Here is a 25,305-nt window from a genome sequence, read left to right as displayed (position 1 = left end):
CGGGGAACCACAGCACCTGTCAGGGCCCTGGGAGTGGAACTGAAGTAGGGAGGGAGACAGAGACAGCGCTGCAGAGCAGAAGGCTCCCCCCCAGCTGGGGGGCAGGCCAGAGAGCTGCACAGAGGGGCAGGGAGGGGGGTACAAACAGGAGGGGTCAGATCTTTGCAATGTCACTGGGAGTGTCGGGCGGCCAGGGTTTCTCTAGTCTCCTCTTTAGGCCCTTGTCCCTTGCGGGGAACAGTCCCTCCGGAGAGGGAGTGACAGAGCAGGGCTCAGTGTGGTGAGCCCAGGGATGTGGGTGTGTGTTCCTGACACTCACAGTGTGTGTGCTCCTGACACCCACAGTGTGTGTGTGTGTGTGTGTGATGGAGTGTGGGGGAGTCAGGGCCCTGCACCCCTCTTCCTGGGATTTGCTGTGACTCTCAGCCAGCCAGTAAAACAGAAGGTTTATTGGACAATAGGAACACAGTCTGAAACAGAGCTTGTGGGTACAACCAGGACCCCTCAGTCGAGTCTTTCTGGGGGGCAAGGAGCTTAGACCCCAGCCTTGGGGTTCCCTGCGTTCCACCACCCAGCCCAAAACTGAAACCAAAATCTCTCCAGCAGGCTCCCTCCTGCAGCCTTTGTCCAGTTTCCTGGTGCAAAGGTGTTACCTCCCCCTCCCCCCCCCCCCGGCTCAGGTTACAGGCTCTCAGGTCTCCCATCCCCAATGAAACCCCCCTGCCACATCCCCAAGTCAGCACTCCCCCCTCCCTGCGGAGTCTCACCACCCTGCTCCCTACTGTGTCACAGTGTGCACTCCTGACACCCACAGCAAGTGTGTGTGTGTGTGTGTGTGTGTGTGTGTGATCCATTTGTCAGAACAAATGTGTCTCTTTTTTTAATGGTGCTGGCTATGGAGGCCACTGGCCAGGGCAGATGCAGAGGTGCGGGGGGGGGGGGGGGGCTGGCTGGGGATTTCCCACATGCACATATCCTGCCTGGTGTCACATTTCACAAGCCGGTTTGCAGCTTCCTGACCACAGATGGCTGGTCACGCAATGGGCTGGTCCCAGGGTTCGGAGAAGGGCCCGATTCCAAATCACTGACTGCGGCCAGCAACAAGTGTAGACATGAACTTAGCAGCAGGGCTCTAACCATCGGAGGAGTGAAGCCCTGGAACAGCCTCCCCAGGGGAGCTGTCGGGGCAAAAAAAACGAACTGGCTTCAAGCCTAAGCTTGGAAAGTTTATGGTGGGGATGCTCTGATGAGACTTCCTGGGTCACTTGTATCGGGCGTGGCCAGCTGGCTGGAGGAACGGCCAAGTGCCAACCCCTGGGCTGACAAGACCTCACATGCCATGCTTGGTCCCGTAACAAGAGGGCAGCAAAGCCACGCCATAGGCCTTGGCCCTGGGAGACTCTGCGGATTGTCTCTGGCTGCAGCAACCATCCCTGGGAGCTAATTCAATCTTGCAATAGCTGGGTCCTGTCAGTGCCTCCCTGTCCCTTTGGGGAGGCAGCCCTGGGGCTGGCTGTGGCCTCTAGTGGCAGGGGAGTTTCACCATCACCAGCTAGTCGGGGCCACTGGTGTCAGGAACTGTACCCACCCGCCAGCCCCTGAGGGCACCTCCCTGGCGAGCGGGCAGCTGGAAGCCAGGTGGCTGGGCGCATGTTCCTTATCTGCCCCAGGAAGCAGATATGGGCTCGGAGCTGCCGTTTTATCAGCCCTGCTGGCTGGCAGGGAAGCCAAGCAGCTGCTTTGCTGGCAGTGCTGATAGCAGTGCTTGGAGCCAACTGCTTAGGGGAGGGGTACAACACTCCAGCAGCAGCCAGCCCAGTGTGGGGTGTCACCCCCCTCTTTGGGCTGGGTAGAGACAGCCCCTTGGCAAGCTGCCTGAGAGTGGCAGGGTCATTGGTGCAGGTGTGGACAGGGGCTGATTCTCGCTGGGCCCCCCAGCCCAGGGCAGCTCCCTGCTCTCCCTAAACCCCTTTTCTCTGCAAAGCAGCAGCCGCGTCCCAAAAGAGCTCTGCAGCTCGCAGCCTTTACCCTGGGGCCTTATCAGAGCCCACTGCCGCCACAGCCTCTGGCACAGCACAGCGGGTGTGCTGTGGCACCGCGTGGCCGGGAAGGGGCGTGGGTAAGGGGGAGTGGAGGCAGAGGTGGGTGGTGTGAAGCTGAGCAAAGCGGGGTAGACAGAGCATGAGTTATGGAAAGGGGGCAACTGGGCGAGTGTGTGCTCTGCCAAGGCACAGGGCGGGGGGCAGCAGAGGTACAGCCAGGGCCCTGCCCGTAGTGGTGTCTGCCTTCCAACAGTGACTGCACTTGGTGCAGCCAGGAACTGTCAGGAAAAAGATAGCTCATAAAATAGAAAATACCATAAAGCTGCTGTATAAATCCCTGGTGCACCCCCACCTTGTCCACTGCAGGTTGCTCTGGTCTCTCCATCTCCAGAAAGGATGTATTAGCCTTGGGAAAGGGGCAGAGCAGGGCAGGAAAAAGGGAACAACTTCCAGATGAGGCGAGATTAAAAAGAGTGGGACTGCTCATCTTGGAGACAAGACACAAAGGGGGGGATGTGAAAGTCTGTACAATCGGATACGCTGTGGAGAAAGTGAACAGGGAAATGTCATTTTCTTCTTCCCATAACCCGAGGACCAGGGGTCATCCGATGAAATGAACAGGCAGCAGGTTTCAAACAAACAGAAGGCAGTGCTTCTTCAAACAACGCACCATCACCCTGTGGGACTCATTGCCAGGGGATGTTGTGAAGTCCAAAATATAACCAGGTTTAAAAAAGGACACGAGAAGTTCCTGGCGGCTAGGTCCAGCAATAGCTATCAGCCCAGATACTCAGGAACATCACCTCAAGCCCTAACCTCTGACTGCGGAAGGGGGGCTGACCGACCGGGGATGGGTCATTCAGTAATTGCCCTGTCCTGTTCGTTCCCTCTGAAGCAGCTGGCATTGGCCTCTGGCAGAGACTGGGCTAGCAGGGCCATTGGTCTGGCCCGGTGTGGCCATTCCTGTGACACTGAGTTGGGTCTCACTGCAGTTTTCAGGGAGAGCAAGTCTTGGAGGGGGCGCTCGATCCACCGTGATCCAATAACGAAATGCGAAGCAAGTCTGGTTCCTGGTGTGGTGAGGGGAGCCCGGTGGACGAGGGCTGCTGGCCTGGGGAGGAAACGCAGCCAGGATGCACACCAGTGGCTTGGGCCTGCGGCCAGTAGAGGCCAGCCTCGATCCAGGGAGTCTCGCAGCAGGAAATGGGGGCTCCCTCCCCAGCTACTCCAGATCCAGGATTCCCAGGAGCCGCCTCCATGGAGGATCCATCGAGCTCCAACTCAGCACTGGCTCAGTGCTGTCTCTGATCCACCCTTCTCGGCCAGCTGCACGGACTTGGCCTGCCTCCAGGAGCCTAATGCACCAGCCACTGCCCAGTGGGCACAGTGCCAGGGGCTCAGCCTTGCAGGGGGACAAAGACCCCAGTGGCTCTGAGCAGTTGCCAGGGCTGGAGCAGGGGCTTTACTGGGTTGTTTGCCATTTCCCAACCTCCCAGGTGAGAACTAGATCCCGGGTCTCACCCTGGGGGCTGGGCAAGGGGCTCCCCTGGTATGGGACCTGCTGAGCCTGCTCCGGCGAGCTGGCCTCAGCCCCCAGCCTGACCTCCCCTCCCTGCAGGCTCCCCTCTCCAGGGAGTAGCTGGTCCAGCCCACAGCAAACACCCTAATCCAGAGGAACCAGAGACTGGCTCCAGCCCTGACACAGGAGGTTTGATTCTCCCCACACACAGTGGGGTGCATAAGCTCCTGCTGCCCACGGGGCCCTGTGCAGGCCCAGAGCTCTCCACACTGTGGGCAGCTAGCTCCGCAGAGACCCCTGGGCCAAGTCCTCCCTGGGCCAGGCCAGTGGCTGTATCCAGGGCTGATTGGCAGATTTTGCCCCCCTCCATGCCCCCCCATGGTCCAAGAGGGGGACTTGGCAGCAAGCCCCAACGTTACCCAGGGGTGACGGCAAAAGTGGAGGATGCCAGCGTGCCCAGCACCCTCCCTCAGGGGTTTGGCAGCGGGGGGCGGGCTGGGAAGAGTCCATTGGGGCATCAGGGATGGGATGACACATGGGCACAGGCAGGGAAATACTGGAGGGGCGGCACTGTCTCCTTCGCAGGGGGAAGGTGCCATGGTCTCATCCCAGTGCCTTCCCCTCCCTCCTTTATCTCCAGCAAAGGGCTCTCAGCTCTGCAGCTGCTGCTCCCCCTCCCTGCCGCGGGGCACTGGGCAGGCAGCTGGTTGTGAGCCCCCACCGGCATGGCAGAGGCCGCTTTCCTCGCTCAATCCTTTGCCCTCCACCGGCAGCCAGATCCGCTACGCTGGAGCCTGGAGAGCGACAGGGACATTTTGATGGGTTACCATGGTGACATCCTCCCCCTCGGCACTGGGATGAGATTGGCCAGCAGACGCCAGACCCCGGAGCAGAGCTGAGCCGCTCATCATCAGCCCCAGCATGAGGCGGGGGCCTGGCGTGGGGCACTGCTGGGAGCAAGCTGGACACTGCCGTTGGCCCTGCTTCACAGCATGTGCCATGGGGATGGCACAGCCAGGCAGGGCAGTGGGGGACCAGAGATGTGCAGACATCCTGGCTTCCTCAACAGCTGGGGAGGCACCGGAGTTGTCAAAGGGGGACCAGAGTAATGGGTGTGTTGGCAACATGTCTGTCATAAATGCCCACATAACCAGTGTGATGCTGGCACACCCAGTGGCAGCTCATGCCAAGGTGCCCGTGCCTCGTGACCACTGACAAAGGCGGAGCTGGACTCAGTCTGGCACGCCTGGGGTCAGTGGCATTAACCTGGGTAGCAGGGCTCAGAATGGGTTTGGCTGCACTAAGTGTGTGGAGCTGCTGCTGGCCGTTAAGCTTACTTCCAATACCTGTGATGATTGCAAGGTGAGCCCCAGCATTTGCATTGTGAGTCTTTGTACCCGTGTACCTCACCAGACAGGAGCGAGTCATTGCTTAGTGCGAAGTGCTGGGGTCCCGTCCCGCCCCACCCAGATTTCAGCTGACACCACAGGGACTAGAGTGGAGCGTTAAGGAGGACAAAAGACTTTGTTGTTTACTTTCGCTCTCCCTGCCTCAAGCAGAGTGAAAAGGATTCCTCCCAGTGGCTGAGTTTGCAGCTCAAAGTGGAAGGGGGGGAAGGGAGTAACAAGGAGGAAGTGTATCTCTCTGCTGCTCAGACTGGGGGGCAAGGGTTCTAGGCGTAAGCAAGGGCTCCCCAGCTGCATTAGCCTGGGTTAGTCCCATATAGAGCTTGCTGATTCCTAAGGTTAAGATTTTGTCACAGTTGTTTTTAGTAACAATCATGGACAGGTTGGGAGCAATAAACAAAAATTCACAGGAGCCTGTGACTGGGTGGCGGGGCTGACTGCTGGGGGGACTGTCAGCTCCAGCCCCTGCCGCCTGCAGCAGCTGCTGACAGCTGTGGGTCTCCCACTGCCCGAAATGGCTCAGAGCTCTAGGCCCACCACGCCCATGGCGGATCAGAGCTCTGGGGATCACACTTCCTGCACCAGCTGACAGGTCCGGCCTTGCCGCCCCATGGCATGGGGCTGAAGCTGAAGTGGAAAATATCACGGAGGTCTCTGAAAGTCACAGAACCTGCGGCCTCCATGACAAAATCTGATCTTACTATAGAAGCTACTATTACTGTTTGAAACTTAAGCTTGGAACTCATTCTTTTGGGTGATGTATGTTGACCTGCTTTAAATGTGTAAATGACTCTTGTTTCCCTTCCCTAGTTAATAAATCCGTACAATGTTTATTATAGGATTGGCTACAAGCCGCTGTCTTTGGTGTGAGTTCTAAGGTGCAAGCGACCTGGGGTAAGTGACTGCTCTTTGGGGCTGGGAGTAACCTGAATGTTCCTGTGATCCTTGTTGTAAGGGCCCATCAATCACAAAGGCAGCTTGCCTGAGTGGTGCTAGAGATCAGAGTACCCAAGGGCACTGTCTGGCTCCTTGGTTAGGCTGCGGTAGTGCGTGAGGGGGTCACACTTGGTAATTGGTTGATGAAATCAAGGTGAAGAACTCACCCCCAGTTTGGGATTTGTGCCATGTTTCGTAATAGTCTGAGCTGAAGTTAGTACTCATGCTCCGTGGTCACTGACAGCCAGTTTGGCAGCCAGTATGCACACACGCACAGTGCCTGCACAAAAACACACATAGGATATGGACGCACACTCCCACATGCACAAAATGAGCACAGTGTATGCACACATACCCCACACGTACACACAACTCCCACACACATGCACTCCCCACACACACATACAATATACATGCCCAAGGCATGCACCCCCCCCACCCCACATACACACAGAGTATATGGATGCACGCTCAGACATGCACATGAGCACAATCCATGCACACATACCCCACATGAACAATATACACATACAAAACATAGAATGCATGTGCACACACAAACTCTGCATGCACACACACAATGCATGCATGCTCATGCACACAATAACACACTGCACATACACACTGGAGCGCCTTGAGGCTGGGAGCTGGTTCCCTGGCTAGCTGCCTGCTTGCTCCTGTAGGGTTTGCCTGGCTCCTGCTTTGCCCCGGCTCACTGACGTCAGCCCCTGGGGCATAGGGAGGCTGTGTGCTGCTGATGCTTGGCTCGTGCTGCTGAAGGGCCGCTCCATGTTTGGCATAGAGAGCGCCTGAGAATCCTGGAGTGACTGGCCACGGCGCGCTGGCTAATCCCTGCCAATCCTCATGGAGCCGAGCCGACTCCATGGGGCAGACACAGGGACTTAACTCTGCAGCCCTGAGCGTGCAATACCCCAGCGCTGCAGCCACCTTGGAAATCAGCGCCCGACGTGAGCCGTGCTGGGGCTGGATGTGCCCAGCTCTGGGATGGGAGACTGGCACTGTGGGGATCCCCTGCCCGGCCCCTTGGGTGTCACACCCCGGCACGGGAGTCAAGAAGGTGCAACATCACACTCTGAGCAGCTGTGTCTGACCTCTCAGCCCAGGGGCAGGGCATGGGGCCTCCAGGCCCAGACCATTCTGCTGCTCCTCCCTATAAGCAAAGCCACGAGGCAGCTCCTGGAGCTCCCCAGCACCTCACACCCGTTCCTCGCTCTCTGCACTATGCCCCCTCCCCAGGCAGACGTGAAGGAGCCTGCCGGCTGCCCTGGCTGAAGAGGGGTGAAGAGCACTGCCCGGCTGGACACCAGCATAGGGCCTGGTGTGGCAGCTGGCACCGAAAGGGCACATGGCTCCCCAGGAGTTTGCAGACCCCCACCCGGCCTGGGAACGAGGGATGTGTGCTGCAGGGTGGGAGTGTCCCCAGACAGGGGCCAGGTCAGCCTGGGCTCTCTCCCTGAGCCAGCCTGGGGATCACGTTGATGGGACGCCGTCCCTGGAACATCCCGCTCCAGAAGACACAATATGGCCACAGGCTCCAAGGGGTTAGCAGCACCGTGGCCAGCACTGGCCCCTGACAAATCAGAACCAGATGGGGCTGGCGCTGCTGCTGGAAGCTGCCGTCCTTGGCCCCGGTGAATGTCCCTAAGCATGGCCACTCCCCGCCACCCCCCGCTACCCCCGGGGCGCCTCCGTCTGCCTGCTGGGGCTGCTGCTCCTGCCTTCGCTTGCAGGATGCTCTGCCCCTCAGGCAACACAGATCCTGGTGTTGGGGCTGCTGCTCACGCTGCCCGCAGGTGTCTGGGCCAGGATGGTTCCAGCCCATCGCAATGCAGCCCTGCAGCAAACAGGTGGGCACCGGACAGGCAGCGGCCCCAGGAGACCAGCTGCCTGCACCACCTGGAGGTCTTGGCTGAGCAGCCCTGGCAGTCCCCTGCACTTCCCCTGGGAGAGGGTCCCAGAGAGGGCAGCCCCTGCACCTGGGCCAGTCCCATTGGAATGGGGCCTTATGCACGCCAGGCTGCCCAGGTGCTGGGAAGCACCCCGGTGGGCCCACTTGCAAGGAGGGGGTAACCCATTGCCTGCAGGGTGGGGCCAGCTCGGCACCTTGTGGCTGGCTCCTGGAGCAAGATTTAACCCCTTGTGGGGTCTCCCAGCTGGCAGCCAGGCTCATGGCATGGGCATCCTGTGCAGTCCCCAGGGCAAGGAGCTCCTGTGGCCCATGCGCGGTCATGCTGCAGAGGGCGCCTCCTGCTGGGCCAGGCCGGGACATGTGGCCCTGGGTCTCCACTGCTGAGTGCTGGGCTCCCCCAGCCCCTGGGAGTGCCATGTGAAATGGGGCTGCATGGTCCCGTCTTCCCCAGACCCAGCAGGGGACACGTGGCTCCTTGTCCAACAGGTGCACTGAGGGGCTGTGTCCGGGCATCTCCCCTGCTGTCTGTGTGTCTGCCCACCCACCCCAGCTCCCTGTACCACTGCTATTACCTTATCTGTGCCTGGGCAGCTGCCAGCCGCTGCCCCACACCCTGCCGGGCTAGCAGGAGAGACGGGCGCGGCTGCCAGCCCATGGCTCCCCGTTGCGGCCAAGCTGCCATCCGTGTGGGGGGCGTCCCAGAGCAGCCATGTGGGCCCTGTTGCCAGGGAAGCCACTTCCTCTCTCTGGACATGCTGGGAGCAGCTGCTGCAGTGGGAGTCAGGTGAGGGGGGAACCTGGGGGGGGGTTGAGCAGGCCCTGGGTGACGTGGGTTTGATCCCTGCTTCTGCCATGCATTCCCCGGGCGACCCCAAGCAGGTTCCCGTACACTCTGGACCTCAGCTTCTGGCTGGGAATAGGAGAAGGAGCAGCCTCTCCCCAAGGTGCAGGTCCCCCATTGGGGACAGCGGCATGTGGCTTGGCACTGCCATTGGAAGAGTGCCTCCCCGGCCAGCCCCAAGGGCCTGGTGCTTTCCCAGTACGCTCAGTGGGCAGGGCATCCACTCACAGACAGGCTGGACTGTGCCAAGGGGTCAGCGCCGTGCTGGGCTCTGCTGGGTGATGATGGAGGGCCTGGCATCCTGGCCAAGGTGCTGCCTCTGCTCCATCATAGCTTGCTGCCTGGCAAAGAGCTGGGGAAGCCAGGAGTGGGGCAGGGGAAAGCCTCTCCCCCCCTCAGCTTTCTTCCCACTCCCCCACACGCCACACATCCGCCCAGAAGGGTGATTTGAGTCTGCTCTCTGCCAGCGCCACAGGGGGCTGCTGCCCAGTGGTGGGCCCACTGGCATGTGGGGAGATGACTAGGTGGGGGGAGGCATCACTCCTTGATCCCCTGGCTGTGGAATGCCCAGGTCTGGGGCATGGGGAGCAAGAAGTCGGAGAGATTGCCTATGGCTGTGGCTGCTCCCTGATCCTGCTCCCTGATCTCTCTGCACCAGGACACAGCAGGCAGTGTCAGCAGGAGATGGAAGAGCCAGCTCAGGTTTCTTGGCCGGTTTTCCCCCGTGACACTCACACATTGGCAGCTGGGCTGGCACGATGGCGCTGTGAGGTTCCCAGGTCTGCGGTGTGCCAGCAAGCCAGAGCTGCCACACATTCAGCCGAGCGGGGGATCGGTCACCCTGGGCCTCAGGAACATGGGCTGAGGTGTTACCAGGCGGGCAAGTGAGGCCGGGTGGCTGGCAGCCCTGCTCAGCCTCCCCAGCACCAACTGCTGGGACAGGGATGCACCCGGGAGCAGAGTCATCGACGCCCATTGCACAAAGTAACAGAGGAGACCCCCAGCGGCCTCAACCCCTTTGTATGTGGAGTCTTCTCTTTGCTGGCCACTGGGACCAGGCCTCCCTGCCCAGCCCGGCAGCCCAGGGCCAGCAAGCGCCTGTGCTAGGCAGATGGCTCGTCCCTGGGAACTGATCTGAGCCCCCCAAGCCACCAACAGCCACTGGAGGGACACAGTTGCCAGTCACCACTGACCAGGCCTGGCTACAGGCCAGTGGCTGCCCCCAGCCAGCCTGGCTCCTCAAGGCCCAGAAGGGTTCACAGACCTGCCCTAGGCCCTGCAGTGACTCAGTGGCAGAGTGGGAATAGAACCCAGGTGTCCTGACTCCCAAGGCCATATGCTCCCTCCATCCCTGACAGCCAGAGGGGAGCCATGTGCACCTGGGTGGGTGTGTGGTTTCCAGGCAGGGGAGGGGGCCTGGCTTCAAGGAGGTGGGTTGGCTCTGGGAGGACAGAGCCCTGCACTTCCCCCCACCCCCACTTCCCCGCCATGCCAAGGGCCTTGCTGGGGGGAGACCAGCAACGGGGAATCGCCCCCCTGGAGAAGCCCTAGAGAACTGGACGGGGCTGGAGTCACTAAGCATTGCAGACTGGATGGGCGCCACGCTGCATCTGGGGACAATTCTCTGCTGCCTTCCGCAGGCTGGGCCAGAAGCCCCCAGGCCAGCACCCCCGCTCTGTGCTGACGGGCAGTGCTATGGCCCAGCTTGTGGGAGGGCCGTGCAGAGCAGGCAGCTGTGGCTGGCACCCCCAACTGCTGCCCCACACTTAAAGGAGCCCCTACCCTGATCTCACACAGCCCCAGCCCAGGGACAGCCAGGACCAGCACGTGGGGGAGCGGCAGGGGATATAACCAGGAGACAGGATCTGCATTATGTGAGGTCCCCATCATGAAGCCCCTGCCCTGGGACCTTTCCCCCAGGGGTGCAGGAGGAAGCTAGGTGGGGGTGGAGCTGGAGTCATGCAGGGCTGTGGGCGGCTGATATGGCTCTGAGAGACGGTGGGACATTCTCGGTGCTGCTGGGGTCAGGGCTATGTGTGGCCATCGCTGCCTAGCTCCTGTGCCCAGCGTAAGATGCCCCTTCCACCCCCACGCTGGGGCTCAGGTTTGCTAGACTCAAACTGGAGGGCGGGCCCCAGGTCCAGGGGGTTGGAGAAATGGTCTGGCTGGGGCCAGTCGCCCTGTGCCACTCCCTTACGGTCCATGTGCCTGGCGGCTGAGGAGCCTGGGGAAGGTGCTGTGGGGAGAGCAGCCCCCAGAGAGGCTGGGCTGGGCGAGCTGGGATCTCAAACTACTTCCCAGCTCAGGAAGAGGAGAGAGGCTTTGCCATCCTGCCGGTCCCGTCTCCGGCGCTCCGGGCGACGGAGGGGCTGGGGCCAGGGGACACGGAAGGGCCGACGGATTCCTGGCAGCAGCAATCTGCGGGCAGGGGGCACCTCGCCCCCCGCCTGGCGCCCGGGTTCGCGCCTCGCAGCGGTGGCCCCCGGGTCCCCCCCGGCGGAAAGCGGCTCAGCCCCCATTGCCCCGGGCCCGGGCCGGCCTCTCGGCGGGGGCAGCGCGCACTCCCGGGCACAAAGACGCACCGGTCCCGAGGAAAACCGCGCTGCGCCCCACTCCGCCGGCTCGGGAACCAGCGGCCCCGGCTGTTTCACGCTCCCCGCAATGGGGCTGGATGCCGCGGAAGGGCCGGCTGGATGGGGGCGGGGAACGCAGGGGGCAGGCGGCGGCCGGCCCGCTGAGGCGCACCCAGGCCCGGCCCGGGGGTGGTTTCTGCCCGCCGGAGAGCCCCTCCGACGCCCCCAGGCCCGGGGCCGGGAGCGGGAGGGAGCCCGGGCGCCCCCCACCCCCACGGGCCGCCGCGATGCAGGAGTGGCGGGGTTGGGGGTCGGGAAGCAGCGCTTGGAGTCAGGCGCTGCCTCCCTCCGCTGGGCGCACACGGAGCCCGGCGGTAAGTGCCGCCCCCGGGGGCGGGGAGAAGGCTCCAGGGGCGCCCCCGGGGGCGGGGCAATGCTCTGCCCGGGGGGCCTGTGGCCCGCCTGCCTGGGGTCCCAGCCCATCTCCGCCTCTGCTGCTGGAGCAGGGCGCGGGGGGGCCGGCGCACTCGCTGCCCCCTGCCCCTCTCGGCTTCCCCGCCTGCTGAGCACCCTGCTCCAGCTCTTTGCGGCCGAGAGCAGGGTTTGGGGTGCTGCGGGACCCCAGTGCCATGGGGTGGGGGGGTGGGCACTGGTGCTCGGTAGATCCCGGAGAGCCAATCTCGGGGGCTGTTTTTGGGGGGGGTCGCACCTTAGCACCTCCTAGTGGCTGCTTTGCAGGCTGGAGCTTCAGCATTAGGAAAGGGACCCATTGTCCCGGGAGGGCACGGGGCAGCTCGGCCCACCAGAGCGCTGGCACCCTCCAGCCCCATGTGCTGCCAAGAACCCTCCTCCAGAGGGAGGGGAAAGGTGTGATTGGGCTGATGGGGGGCAGCTGCCAGTCGCAGCGAGGGGCGGGGGGCAGGGTGGTTGTGGGGTCAGTGGCAGCACACAACTCCCTGGCCAGTTTGTTTCTTGCAGTGACTTCCCCAGGGGCCCCCTGGCTCTGAGGCTGGGTTTGGTCACTGGGGTGTTTAATGCAGACCAGGGGGGCTATTTCCATCATTGGCGGGGGTCACAGATCCCCAGGAGTGCGGCGCTGGAACAGTCTCCAGGAGGAACCCTGTCAGTGGGCCAGACCCCCTGGAGGTCTCTCTTCCTCCAGGGGAGCCACAGGGCATCACCAATGCCTTCAGCTGGACCGCAGGGCCTTCAGCCCCCTGCTTCCCCTGTGAGCTCCAGGCAGCGAGTCCCTGGGGGAGACGTGCATTCTCAGCACTCGATGCCCCTCACCCAGTGCTGGCAAAACAGCTGGACTCATTCGTCACTAGCCACAGCATGGGAAGGGCCTGGGCTTAGCACAGAGAATCGTCCATTCTGGGTAGCCAAGCTGTGGTGAGCCCCATTGTTCAAGCTCTGTCTCTCCATCTGTCTGACCCCCTTGGTCCAAATTCCAGGTCCGAGCCCTGGCTGTCCCCAGCAGCCAACACATCCCCACCTCCGCTCTCTCCAGCCGTTTGTTCCCAAGCTGGGGAAGTCTATATCGCTTTGGGGCGTTGATTGCTAGGTATCAAAGTCCAGGCAATTGGATTTGCCATTGTCTTTTCAGAGGCCCCCATTGATAAGGGGACCAAGACCCAGACCAATAGGCGACACCCATATCTATGTCTCTGCCTGGTCTGAGAGCAAACAGCCCTTTCCCACCCCCCTAGAAACAATGCAGCACACTGGGGAAACTGAGGCACAAACAGGACTCATAAAAATATTACCAAAAATTCCCACTCAGGCGGTTATCCATCCCCCTCTGTCCCCTGGTTCCTGCTAACTGGGTCTGGAAGGCCCTGCCGGGAGGGGGCACAGAAAGAAATGGAGAATTTGGTTCTGGGAAGAGGGAGCCTGCAGGCCCCTCCAGGCCCGCCACAGGGCAGGCAGAGCTCCCGTGTGAGCAGAGAGCAGCTCCTTGCACAGACACCCCTACTTTGTGGCAGGGAGGAGAAGCTCTAAGTCCTTCCTCTGCCTCCTGGCAGAGATGGGAGCTGCCCTCCCTTTGTCGTTAGCTGCTGGGGTGACTTGGGGGAGGGTTTGCCCATCACAGGCTGCTCTGCTCCAGAGTCCCCCTGCCCCAATGCCAGAGGCCCATAAAGCCCATGGGCTTAGAGTTGGGACAGGGGGCAGTGTTGCCTCTGGGACAGATTCCTAATGCCCTTGCCGTAGGGGACCCCACTCCCAGGGCTGGCCATGCCCCATGGCTCCTGCTGGCGTCCTGACCACATGCTCACCTCCCACGCCCCGCCTGGTCTGGGAGCCATGGCCACCTCCCCCTGGGGCCAGGATACAGGCTCTGGGGCTGGGGCACTGGGCTGAAGATTCTGCCTCTGGCTTTTCCAGCTGGCCCTGTGGAGCCTGAGTTCCCCACTGCCAGCCCCTGCCCGCAGACCTGGTGCCTGGGCAGGGGCTTCCGGGGCCCGTGTCCCTGGCTGGGGCTCTGGAATCTGTATGAAGCACCCCCAGCAGGTACGAGCGCCATGGGGCCAGGTCACATGGGAGATTCCAGGGAGCTTCCCCCCGAGATGGCGGGTGGCACCGTGACCTCTGGCTGGAGATGTGCAGTGTCCATCCAGGCCCTGTGGGGGTGAGCACCGGGGACTCTGTTTCTGGCTGGGGCCCCAGGCAGTGCAAGAGGGAAGCGGCGTGACCCCCCCATGGGTTCAAACTTGGCTGCTGCAGGTGCAAAGCGTGGCCCAATTGCCTCTACTGAGCCCTGCTCTGTTTGCCCGGGTTCTTGTGACTGTGCCACTCAAGCCAGTTCCCAGGGAAGAGCCGTTTGCCCAGCACGGGCGCTCACTGGCCCTGCGCTGCTGGGCTCTGCAGGAAGGCCCAGGTGGCCAGCAAAGAGCAGGCTCCTTGAACAGTGGGGTTGACGCCGATGGGGGCTCCTCTGTTTCTGTGTGGGATGGGCGTGGGGGCTGCAAGCCATAGGTTCTAGGTCTCGGTGTCTGATCTCTGGGCGCAGGGTCCCACTCTGGTCACAAGCTCAAACTCTTCTCTGCAGCCAGGAGGGCCCGAAACCTCCTTTTCTTGTTTTCAAGGAATGCTGAGATCTGCACCTGGTCACCTGAGTCCAGGCCCTGGGGCTTTAAGAGGGACACCACATATCACATGACCGGCAGTGCTGCCCTATGCTGGCAGCGGTGGGAATGCTGAAGCTGATGTTGCTGTGGAACGGTAAGTTTGCGAGTGTCTCGGTGCCCGTGCCTGCCCACGAGCACTGGGATGGGAAAACAGCCAGTGCCGAGGGGCCCAGTTTTCCAGGGGCTGGATGATTCTGTTTGCGCTGGGCTTTTTCTGCCAGTGGAAGGGGGACAAGTGGCCATGCTGGGAATTAACACAGGACCTTTCCTGGGGGCCCCAGCAGGCCCCAGGAGCCCAGGGTGTGGCAGGGTACCAGAGAGGGGGTGTCCATCTCACTCTGGAGGGCTGCTCCCACATGTGAATGCTGGAGGGAGGAGCCCAGCTGGCTCCTGGGCAAGGGTCAGACTCACACCGGGGCTGACCCTGGAAGAAATGAGCTGAACGTGCCCCTCCCCAAGGAAAGGCTGGGTACTGGGAGACCCTGCCCCACTCTGCCTATGAAAGGGCAGGGACGCCAGCTGTTGGTGAAACAGGCTTGGAGGGGTGCGGGGGGCTCAGCGCGGCATCCTGGTGTGAAGTCAGGGCTCCTGAAACTGTGCTGGACCTGGTACACTTGCAGCACTGCTGCCTGCCATCCCCATGCCAGGCACCTCCCTCCCCAGCTCCCCCAGAGCGGGGAGAGGGCTGGTGGGCAGAGCAGTGCCAGGAGCAGGGGGTCCAGTGGGGAGAGCTCCTGTGGAGGCAGGTCCTGTATGTGTTTCTGCCTGAGAATCTCCAGGCTCAGCATCATTACCTCCAACTGACAGCTGGGGAAACTGAGGCACAGAGGGGCTGACGCTTGTGCTCGCTGTTTGGGTGTGACAGTGAAATCAGCTGGAGGTGTTGGGACTTAACTCCTCTGCAGATCAGATTCTGGGTGTCCCACACCAGCACCCAAAATCCATGGGTGCTCTGGAAAACATGGGTGACTGGGCCACAGTCCCCAGCAAGTCCCATCCTCCATCGCCCAGCCTGGGGCCCCAGCAATGAACATGTATGTAATGAGCCCTGCTGCTCAGGCCTGTGCCTCTCCTGCCCCCGGGTTGGCAGGGCTGCTGGGCACAGCGCTCCACAAAGCCCCTGGGCCTCCCCTCCCCACTCCACCTCACCCCCCCCCATGGGTTGGCCCGGGGGCTCGGGGGCTCCGTATTCCCGTCAGGGAGGAGCCCATGGCGTCTCACTGCAACAGGTTGGTTCTCAAAATGCACCGCAACATGGAGCCACTGCCAGGGCCCCGCGTCTGAGCCCTGCTCCGGGGTGGCTGGAAGTTTGATTTGCATCACTCCTAAAGTTCCCAGTGGGAACCCGGCGTCGAACACTGAAGTGACAGAAAGAAAAGGAGTACTTGTGGCACCTTAGAGACTAACAAATTTATTAGAGCATAAGCTTTCGTGAGCTTATTTTAATTTATATTTATAAAAATTTATATTTTAATTTGTTAGTCTCTAAGGTGCCACAAGTACTCCTTTTCTTTTTGCAAATACAGACTAACACGGCTGCTACTCTGAAACCTGAAGTGACAGAGAAAATCTTCACCCCCGTCGAGTCTCACCTGGCTTTGGAGAGTAGCTCACTCCCCCCCCCCCCCGGCCCTGGCCATGGCTTCCCCCTGGGGCCTAGCGCCAACAGGGGTGTCACGGAGTCTCCGGGCGATGCTCTGGAGCTGCTCCCTGCAAAGCCAGGCAGGACTCTGGGGAAGTTTCTCTGGGAGCAGCCTGTCTGCAGGACACACAGCTCACCCGGCTTCCCCCTTCCTGGGTCTGACCTCGGAGCATCCAGCATCCTCTGCCCCTCCATGCGCTTCCCACAGCCAGTCCATCCAGGCGGGGTCCTGGGGAAGCCAGAGGGTCCTGCCCCCCAACTCTGCAGTCAGACGTGACTCTCAGCCAGTCAGTAAATCAGAAGGTTTATTAGACGACAGGAACATGGTCTAAAACAGAGCTTGTAGGTACAGAGAACAGGACCTCTCAGCCGGGTCCATTTTGGGGGACTGTGAGCCAGACAACCCCGTCTGCACTTCGCTCCTCGTCCTCAGCCAGCCCCAACTGAAACTCTCTCCAGCCCAGAAACAAGGTGTCGGCCATTCTGTGTGTCCAGACTCCTGCACACACCTGCCCTCTAGGGCTCTGCAACGATCATACACCCTTATCCCACCGCCTAGATACTTAAGAACTGCATAGGGGAAACTGAGGCACCCCCACACTATTCAGAGGAAACATTAAGAACAGTCCCGCTTCGTCACATTGGGATCCTGCCCCGGGCCCGAGGGGGACAGATGTGTTGGGAGGGAAGCTGGTGATGGTGCAGTGCCCTGCCGCATCCCGGAGGTCCTGGGTGCCTGCTGAGCTGGGTGCTGGAGTTTCCCTGCGGGCAGCAGCACTACCTGTAACACCCCCAGTCGTGTGGCCCTGCCCCTTTCGCACTTGGAAGGGCTGAGCTGCCTGCCCAGAACGATGGAGGAAGGGGCCCTGCCCAGCCCGCACCCCAGCTCTGGTGCCGGAGTCGCTCTCCTGCCTTCCCTTGGTTAGTTTGCTGTGAGGCGTGGAGCAAAGCGCGTGGCTGGATCCTTCCCAGTCCCCTGCCTTGGGAGCATGCTGGGGGAGCTTTGCTGCCTTTCCCGGGGCTCCCTCCACCCCACTCACTGGAAAGCTCTGAGCCAAGTGTCCTAGAGGGGACCCTGCATGGGCCCTGCCACCTCCCACCAGCACAGGGTGATCCTGGGAGCTGCTGGTTGGGCCAGGGGTCTGAGAGGCACAGTCAGGGCCAGGTGGGTGTCTGTATTCTAGGGGCCCATCACCATGGCTTCTGGGCCTGAGGTGACCTGGCCTGTCACTGGAACTGCTGCTTTGCAAACCTTTACTCCCTTCCGGCGGTGCGATTCCATCCCCATTAAACAGGTCCCAGCAGCCTGGCCTTGCGGGGCACAGTACGGTGCCTTGCAGCCTGACTCCAGCCAGGCAGCGAGTCTCCCAAGGCCTGTGTTTAACTCTTTGCTGGCTGGGCAAGTGGTTGCACCCCTTCCCTGCAGCCAGGGCCCCAGAAGTGAGCCCCAAAACTCCCCAGGAAGGAGCGATAGCAGTGGAAGGTGCAGGCCGGAGGGTCCCACACCTGGCCCTCTCTGCGCTGGCTCTGCTGCCCACAGTGGGCGCTGGCAGAGGGTTTTTGCAGGAACCCAGCGAGAGTGGAGTGTCCTGGGGGCTGGGCTGAGAGCTCCCAGCTCGTGGGGCTCTCCTTGGTTCTCTCTCCTCCCGGCCTCGCCCTGGGCATGCAAATGAGAGCACTGGGCCGGAACCTGCGGCTGCCAAGCCTGGGAGGGTGGGGAGCAGCAGCCATGGAGAGGAGAGGCAGCAGCGTGGCTCCCAGCTGGCTCCAGGGGAGGGGCTGGGGGCCTGGCTGTGCTGCTCTGCTCCACCTCCCAAAGCCCCATCCCAGCTGGCACTGGCCCCCATCGCTCTGCGGGCTGTTCCCAAGGCCTGGCTGGGAGCCCTCAGGGACTCTGGGGTGCGTGGAGGGGACAGCGACTGTGATGGAGAGAGGAAGCAGCACAGACAGCAAGTCCCAAGGTGCCCAGCCTTGCCAAGGGGGTAACCAGTGAGCCGCCCAGGTGAGCCGCCGCCAGGAGGGGGCGGTATATGCAGTATTTGCACAGAGCTCCCCCCCGCGCAGGGTCGCTGCGCCAGGAACCCCCAGCCCAGACAGTTGCGGTGGATGGCTGAGAAGGGACCGTTGGCTCAGCACATCCCTGTGCCAGCCCCGTTCACCTCGCCCCCTTGCACAGTCACGGCTGGACGTTATCTGCCCACCTCCCCCCACTGCAGTCTGAACTCCAGTGGGTCCTTCTGCCAGCTGCTGCATCCGTCTGGCCTGGGCGCATGTGCTGGGTGGAATGAGCCTGTTTATGTAACCGGGGACTTGCTGATCTCTCCTGCTGTGTGCCAGGGGCTTTTGCCTCCATCTGCTCCTTGCCGGTGAGTTCGGCACTGCCGTGGCACACTGAGAGGCCAGGCCCTTGGCTCCCAGCGGGGACCTGTGTCTGGCCAGTAAAATTTTGCACCAAAAATCACAGGCCTGGCAGAGAAGTACGGGGGGGTCAGGGGTCCTTCTACTTCCTTATAGCCCTGCCTCCATTTCCTCCTGCCCTCGCTCCTCTCTTCTCACTCCCCACCTTCCCACTTGTGTGCCAGGACCCCCCCATTGCCACTTGAGGCCACTCGGCATGGCTCCCCCTGCCCCCTTGAGCCAGCCCAGCCTCCTGCTGCATGTGTCTGCAGCGCCCTGCCAGCTGATGCCAGGGGACCATGGGCAAAGGCAGAGTGGATGCTGTGCTGGCATACCAGCCTCCCTTGGCCTTCCCTCCCGGATGCCTCAGTGGCCCCAGGTCTCCTCGCCTGGCCCCTCTGGGGCATGGGGGACTTCAGGGTGTGAGAGCCCAGCTGGCCTGGCTTTCGATCATTCCCAGGGTCATTGCTGGGGAAGCTCCTGCATTCACATCACCATGTCCTGGGACCTGGCAGGGACTCCACCCCTTTCCTGTTCCTGGTACCCCACTTCCCCATCTGCCCCCAGAGCTGCTGATGCCATCTGGAGATGGGGGCAGAGCCAGGGGCCAGTGCCAGGCTGCAGAGCAGGCCTGCAGGGGCTTTCTGTCTCCAGGTTTCTAATGCTCCCTCACCCTGGTATCTGGGTACCTATCCTGGGCTCCCCCACCCCTGCCAGGCCCTCCATCCTGAGGCTTCATCCCATCCTGGCTGAGGTTCCCCACGGCCACCACCTGGGGCCATTGAGCTAGGGACCCTCTGGCCATTTCCTTCCAGCCCCCTTCTCCCTTTGGCCCTCATTTGCTCCCAGCCCCATGTGCCAGCTGGCCCGTGCGCACGCCTCTGTGGAGTGGGCCGAGGACTGTGGTGCATTGGGAGCAGCTGCCGGATGCTGCTGCGCTCACCCCCCCTCTCCTGGGGGGAGCCGGCGCCATCCCACCCCGTTCATTCCCCTTCCCCCACTGGTTCCACGTGCTCCGGAGGGGAGAAACTGGCGTGTGTGGCAGAGTCTGTGTACGCAGCCAAGCGGCAGCTGAGCAAGGCAGGGGGGTGCGCGCAGGAGCATTACCATACGCAGGCTGTAATTATCGCTAATTTCCTAAGTGCAACAAAAAAATGAAAACCCAAATAAAGCTCAGGCAGAGCGGGATGTGGGGGACAGCAGGGTGCGTCCTCCAGCTCCGTGCTGGCATATGGCTTCTGGCCACCTGCCCACGCTGGGATGTGCCTCTGGGGCCAGTCCCACTCCCCTACTCTGCTGGCAGAGATGGATTTGGCCTTGCAGCACCCCTGGGGGAGGGAAACTGAGGCACTGGCATGACCTTCAGAGCTCACAGAGTAAGCTAGTGGCACAGCTGGGAATGGAACCCAGGAATCCTGACCTCCCCCATCCTACCAGTCCTCTGATCTGATCGCTGGAACATGTCCCCACGCATTCCCTTTGAGGGAGGAAGCCTTCTGAGCTTTCAGGTTGCTCCCCAGTGCGGTGCCACGGAATGTGCTGCCCCCACCCCTGGATGGACCCAGTCACCAGAACAGCCCCCACAGCTCTGCGGGCCCCCTGCAGACAGAGCTGGGACCTGGGGTGACAGGATAACACCCCCACCCATGCAGCGGGGGCTGGGCAGTGACAGCCACACGCTGTTCTGCAGGGACATCTGTGGCACTGCAGCAGCTGCCCTGGGACAAGTCTCAGGGGGCCATTGCCAGGCCGGGCATTGCTGGGACCCGGTGCTGAGGCGGCCCCTGGGCCTGGCCTTTGGTTTGTTCAGATCTCATGTTTCTCCACCTTGCCTTGATGTGAAGTGACGTCACTCCCCAGACACCCAGCATAGCACCCAGCTCTGCAAGCCAGCGCACTCCGGGATCCAGCCCCTGCCCAATGCCCCAGTTCTCCCCCCAGGCCCAGGGGCTCAGGGCCATCTTGCTCCTTGAGGCCTGTCCTGCGTCAGCCACACCCCACTGGCATGGCTTGTCTCAGCACTTGGACCCCATGGAGAGAGCCCCCCCCCCGGCTCTGTGCTGGTGCTGTACACTCCCTGATTGGGCTACTTCCCTCAGTGCGCAGGGCTGGGCCTCTCAGCTCTGGGCACCAGGCTGGTCCCCTACCCAGGGGCTCGTGTAGGGGCAACTGGCAAGGGGAAGGGAAGGGGAATGATTGTATCCATCAGCTATGGGGTGCGCCCACCCCAGCCAGGCCATCAGATTCGCCACATCTGTGCCCGACACAGCCTGGCAGCCGAGACCCTAGCCAGCACCTGAGGGCTCCCTGGTAATGGGGCCTGGCTGCACTGGCTGGAGCTGTGTGGTGTGGGGTAGCCCTGGGCTGGGAGCCACATCTGGAGGGTTGGAGGTCTCCACAGGACACAGTCCCTGGAGCCAGACTGTGGTGCTTTGCAGAGGTGGCACATCCGGGAACTGGCAGCCATGGCCTGGGTTCCGGGCTGAGCATGCAGGGCATGGAGAGGCACAAACCCTGTCTCCCACTGACCAGGGGCAGCTCCCATCCCTGGCACATCCCCAATCGCCTCCAGCTGGGATCCCCCTCTGGGGTCCAGAGGGCAGCGGAGGGGAGAAAGGCATGCATGAGACATCCCATAATGCCCAGGCATGTGTCCATTTGCCCCAGTGACAGCTGGTGTAACTGACCCTGGGCCAGCTCTGTGGCCGGAGCTGGGAGAGGGGGTTTGATGGGTCCAGCCAGACCTGCCAATCTGGGTGTGTGTGGAGCGCTGGGCCCTACGCGTGTGCAAGCGTGTGCCGGCGTGAGCAGGCGTGTGCCTTTGTGCATCTCCAGCAGTTTGGTGGTAGATACCGTCTCAAACCCAGATTTAGAAGCATAAATCATATTGCTGTGGACTATCTGCCTGCAGCTAATCAGCACCTGGGCTCCAGGCCGGTAACTGAGCTGCAGACCGGGGGATGCGTGGAACATGTGCACGAGGCGAGATCAAGGACATGCTCGATTCAGCCACTGCTTAAGCTGCAATGAAAAGGGATGAAGACACCCCCCCACTCCCACATGCCCCACAATCCCATGGGCAGATGGGCTGTTCCAGCTAAACCGCTCCCAGCCCAACCAAGAGAGGCACTTTGCTGCGGGAGGGCAGCCAGGAAGCCTCCCCACTCTCCTCCCTCCTCTGGTTCACATCCTCACATGCAGTGGAGCACATCTGGCCGGGGAGCCCAGCTCCTGGGAGCGCTAAATGCTCAGTGGGGTGAGGATGGGAACAGCCCCTGTGGGGCAGGTGTACGGGCCAGTAGCTTCCATAACCGACACAAGGTGGCGCTCCGGCTCCTCGAGACTCCAGCCGCCAGCGTGTTGTTCTGCTCCCGAAGGGGGTGGGTGAGGGGCAGTGCCAGGCACGGTGGGGCAAGCGAGGGGCACCAGCGGGTGTGTGACAGGTGGGCGATGAGCATTGGAGAGCGTGGGTGGGGGGCGTCAGCGGCGCGTGAGGGGCATCAGCAGGCGTGGGGGAGAAGGCCCAGGAACTGCCCCCTCCATCCTGCCTGAGACATGGCTCAGTGGGAGATTTGGGGCCCATCACCCGCCTGGTGGGGCCATGCGAGCACATTGACCGATGTCGGGGGGCGATTAACCCCATCAGTGCCAGCATGCTGTGTGCAGTGGGGGGCAGCATACCGTGCTGTACCCTGGGGGTGCAGTAAGAGCCTGGGGGCTGGGCACATGATGCGCAGAACGGGGGGGCACCATGCCTTTGTCAGCCCTCTCCCCGTTAGCGGCCTGTGAGAGTGGCAGTCATGGAGGAGGCGTTCGGGGACCTGTCGGCCTGGCTGCAGGCGTGAGCTGAGTCACCAGCTGCTGATGAGCAATAGGCAGCTCTGGGCAGCCAAGCTGGCTTCAGACCAGCGACCTCCCGGTGCCAACCCAGAGCTGTCCTGCCCCCCCACCAACCCCTCCCACGAACGTCCCCCGCCCCACAGCTCCAGCCCTAACCATGCCTCCCGGGCACTCCCACGCTGTCCCCTGCGCTCAGCAAGGTCAAGGCCTGGGAGCGGGAGCCTCCTGCTCCGTGCTGCCGAGGGGCCTCTCCCATGTGCCCTCGGAGCAGCCTGCCAGCCCAAATGCAGGAGGCTCCCTGAGGGGGCCATGCAGGGCTGCGACGGGCTGGCCAGCACGGGGTTATGGAGCAGCCAGGGGCTCATGAGACCCCTCCTCACTGCGCTGTAGACAGAGGGAAGCCCAGGTGGTGCAGCCAGCTGGGTGTGTGTGTGCAGGAGCAGACGGGCTGCTCTTAGTGGGGTCAAGAGCTGTCTGGGGACTCGTGCCAGCCCAGAGTGGGGGCTGGGCCTGGCCTGCGTCTTTGATTTGATTGAAGCCCAGGCACTGGGCATGGAGCCAGGCCAGGGCAGTGGGGGCCTGCAGGGAAAGGGACTAGAGGCACAGCCAGGCTGGGCCGAGGATTCCCTCACTTTATCCTCCTGTTGTCATTAGCCCATCACCTGGGCAAGGGCTGAGCTCAGTGGGCAAAGCTACATCCACAGCTGGGGTGGGCTGACAGGGGAAACTGAGGCAGAGCTGCCAGGAGGATGGCACCTCTGTTTCCAGAGGACATAACAGGAGAGAGCTCATACCAGGTGGTCACAGTGGTCCCTTCCAGCCAGAGCATCTATGAATCCGACTCCCCTGGATGGGGCACTTCAGGCTGGCCAGGATCATGCCTGCTGCCCGGTTCACTGTCACACAGCACTGGTGCTGTCCCCAGGACGAAGACGCTGGACAGGAAGATGGGCCATGGCTCTCCCCCTTTCCCCAGCCCCCTGGTGCAGAGAAGAAAGCAACAGTTTGTGTGCGGGGTCATGGTGGAGATTACTCAGTCTTTAAACCAATTCTCTTTCAGTGAGATTTCTACATGGCAGGTTGGCCAGGAAATCTCGTCTTCGGGGGTTTATTTCCCTCGCTGGTGTATCAGCGACAGGGCTGTGTTTTCATAGGGTTTGTACAGGCCATGTTTATTAGTGCAGGTTGTGTGTGGCTAGGGGTTGCGCCCACAGGTTGCTGGGGGGCTGCTGATGTATTGTGCTGACAGAAGGTTGCTGGTACCTGCTGGGCCGGTTGTGCTGGTCAGTGGGGGTGGCTGTGGGTTCAGGCGTGTGGCTTGCACACATGAGTTGCAGGAGTGAGCTGAGTTGTGTGTTGCAGGTTGCTCCCGTGCATGGGGACGGGTTCTGCACACTGGCTAGGGGCTTGGTTGCCCTGAGCACCAGGATGAGGAAACAGCTGAAATGACTAAAAATCGGATTTTATAGGTGATGAAAAGTGCCTGGTAAGTTTCCAAAAAGCTCACGCATTTCTTTCTGTGCTGAAGACCCATGAAAGAGTGGTTTCAGAGTAGTAGCCGTGTTAGTCTGTATTCGCAAAAAGAAAAGGAGTACTTGTGGCACCTTAGAGACTAACAAATTTATTTGAGCATAAGCTATCGTGAGCTACAGCTCACTTGAGTGGCTGGTGCTTGCAGCTTGTGGGGATGGAGGGAGGCCTGGAAAATCCCCTGCCTAGGGCAACCTTGCAAAACAGCCATCAATGCTCATCAGCCCAGGCACAAAGTCTGCTTGGCCGCCCTTCCCAGGGGGAATGGAAGTAATGGGAAACAGAAGGTATTTTACCTGCAGGTGCAAACAAATAATTATGGATACAAACAGCAAGAGGTACCCACACCTGCACCCGCGCGCACACACACTGCCAAGGCCAGTTGAATTCTGCAGGGCTCTGTCAGACAACAACACTTCTCTTCTCTGTGCGTAGCAGCCGCAGCAGGTTCTGACATCCTGTTCCCCTGTTCTTTATCAGTTGCCGGAAACAGGATCTCTGCTTCTTCATGAGTCACCCGCTCCCGCTGCTCGCTCCTCTCCGATGACCTCACCCAGTGACATCATCACTGGCACTGCGATGTCACAGAGTGCATTGGAACAAATGGTGGGAGCTGGAAGGCTCTTGGGAAACCCGAGGCCCTGGTTGCACAGAACACGGGGGAGAGGAATATGCCAAACCCAGCAGCCTGGTTCTGGGGGAAGGCTGAAGAGTTTCTAAATCAAACGTGCTTCCGAGTTCGATTTGAACTGGCCCACAAGGCACCTCAGCAGGGCAGAGCTGCGCACGGAGTCTCCTGGGGGACTGAAAGGAGACGTCCCAGGGTCCCAGCGTCCAGAGAGCTGAGCCCTGCGGCGCTGACCTGCCCTCTGCATGAAGCGGGCTCTTAGTTCTCCGGATTCCCTCCCCCAGGGATTGCAACCGTGGATTCTGAGTGAAGTGTTGTTGCCGTTCCCTGGCAAAGCTGGCCCAGAATGTCTCGTTCCGCCGGTTATTAACCATGTGTTAATACAATGAACAATCATCCCCCCGTATGCATCTTTCATTGTGGTTTAGTAATGGGGAGGAGAAAAGGAAATCACCCTTTTTTCCTTGGCTCTTCCCATGTCCAAACACACCGCGCCAACAGGGGGACCCCACCCAGCTGACTGAAAGGAGAGCCACCGGGCTCTCGGGGGAATCTCGCCAGGCCCGGTGTAACTGTGGAACTCCACGGAGCTACTGAGAGCCAAACTGGGCCCTTAGATCAGGGTGGGGGGCAGCCCCTCCCCCAGGGTCAGCGCCATCTTGGGCATCTTCAGCCCTAGGGTCACCAGCACTCATCTGGCTGCCCTTCTGGGCCAGCCTGTCTCAGCTCCAGGGCCAAAGCTGTCTGCAGACCGCAGGAGGCAGCTCTAAGCCCAGCCACCATTCAGTTCCATGGACCCCCCCAGCCACGGAACTGGGGGGCGGGTGCAGCTCCGGGTGTCATCAGCCAGCGTCAGCTCACTGAATTCAGCAGTTGCGCTGGATTTCTCAATG

General features: G+C 61.4%; 1 long non-coding RNA gene across 1 annotated transcript; it reads left to right on the top strand.

Moving 5' to 3' along the window:
- Positions 1-3,876: 3,876 nt before the first annotated feature.
- LOC122457508 lies at positions 3,877-16,641 on the top strand. The gene is made up of 3 exons (XR_006277068.1): positions 3,877-3,887; positions 4,261-4,267; positions 16,477-16,641. It is a non-coding gene; the product is annotated as an uncharacterized LOC122457508 (long non-coding RNA).
- Positions 16,642-25,305: the final 8,664 nt, after the last annotated feature.

The sequence above is a fragment of the Dermochelys coriacea genome, chromosome 25, assembly GCF_009764565.3.
Source record: "Dermochelys coriacea isolate rDerCor1 chromosome 25, rDerCor1.pri.v4, whole genome shotgun sequence".
Taxonomy (NCBI): domain Eukaryota; kingdom Metazoa; phylum Chordata; order Testudines; family Dermochelyidae; genus Dermochelys; species Dermochelys coriacea.
The sequence above is the reverse complement of the archived record's forward strand: the minus strand, read 5'-3'. Positions and strand labels throughout refer to the sequence as shown.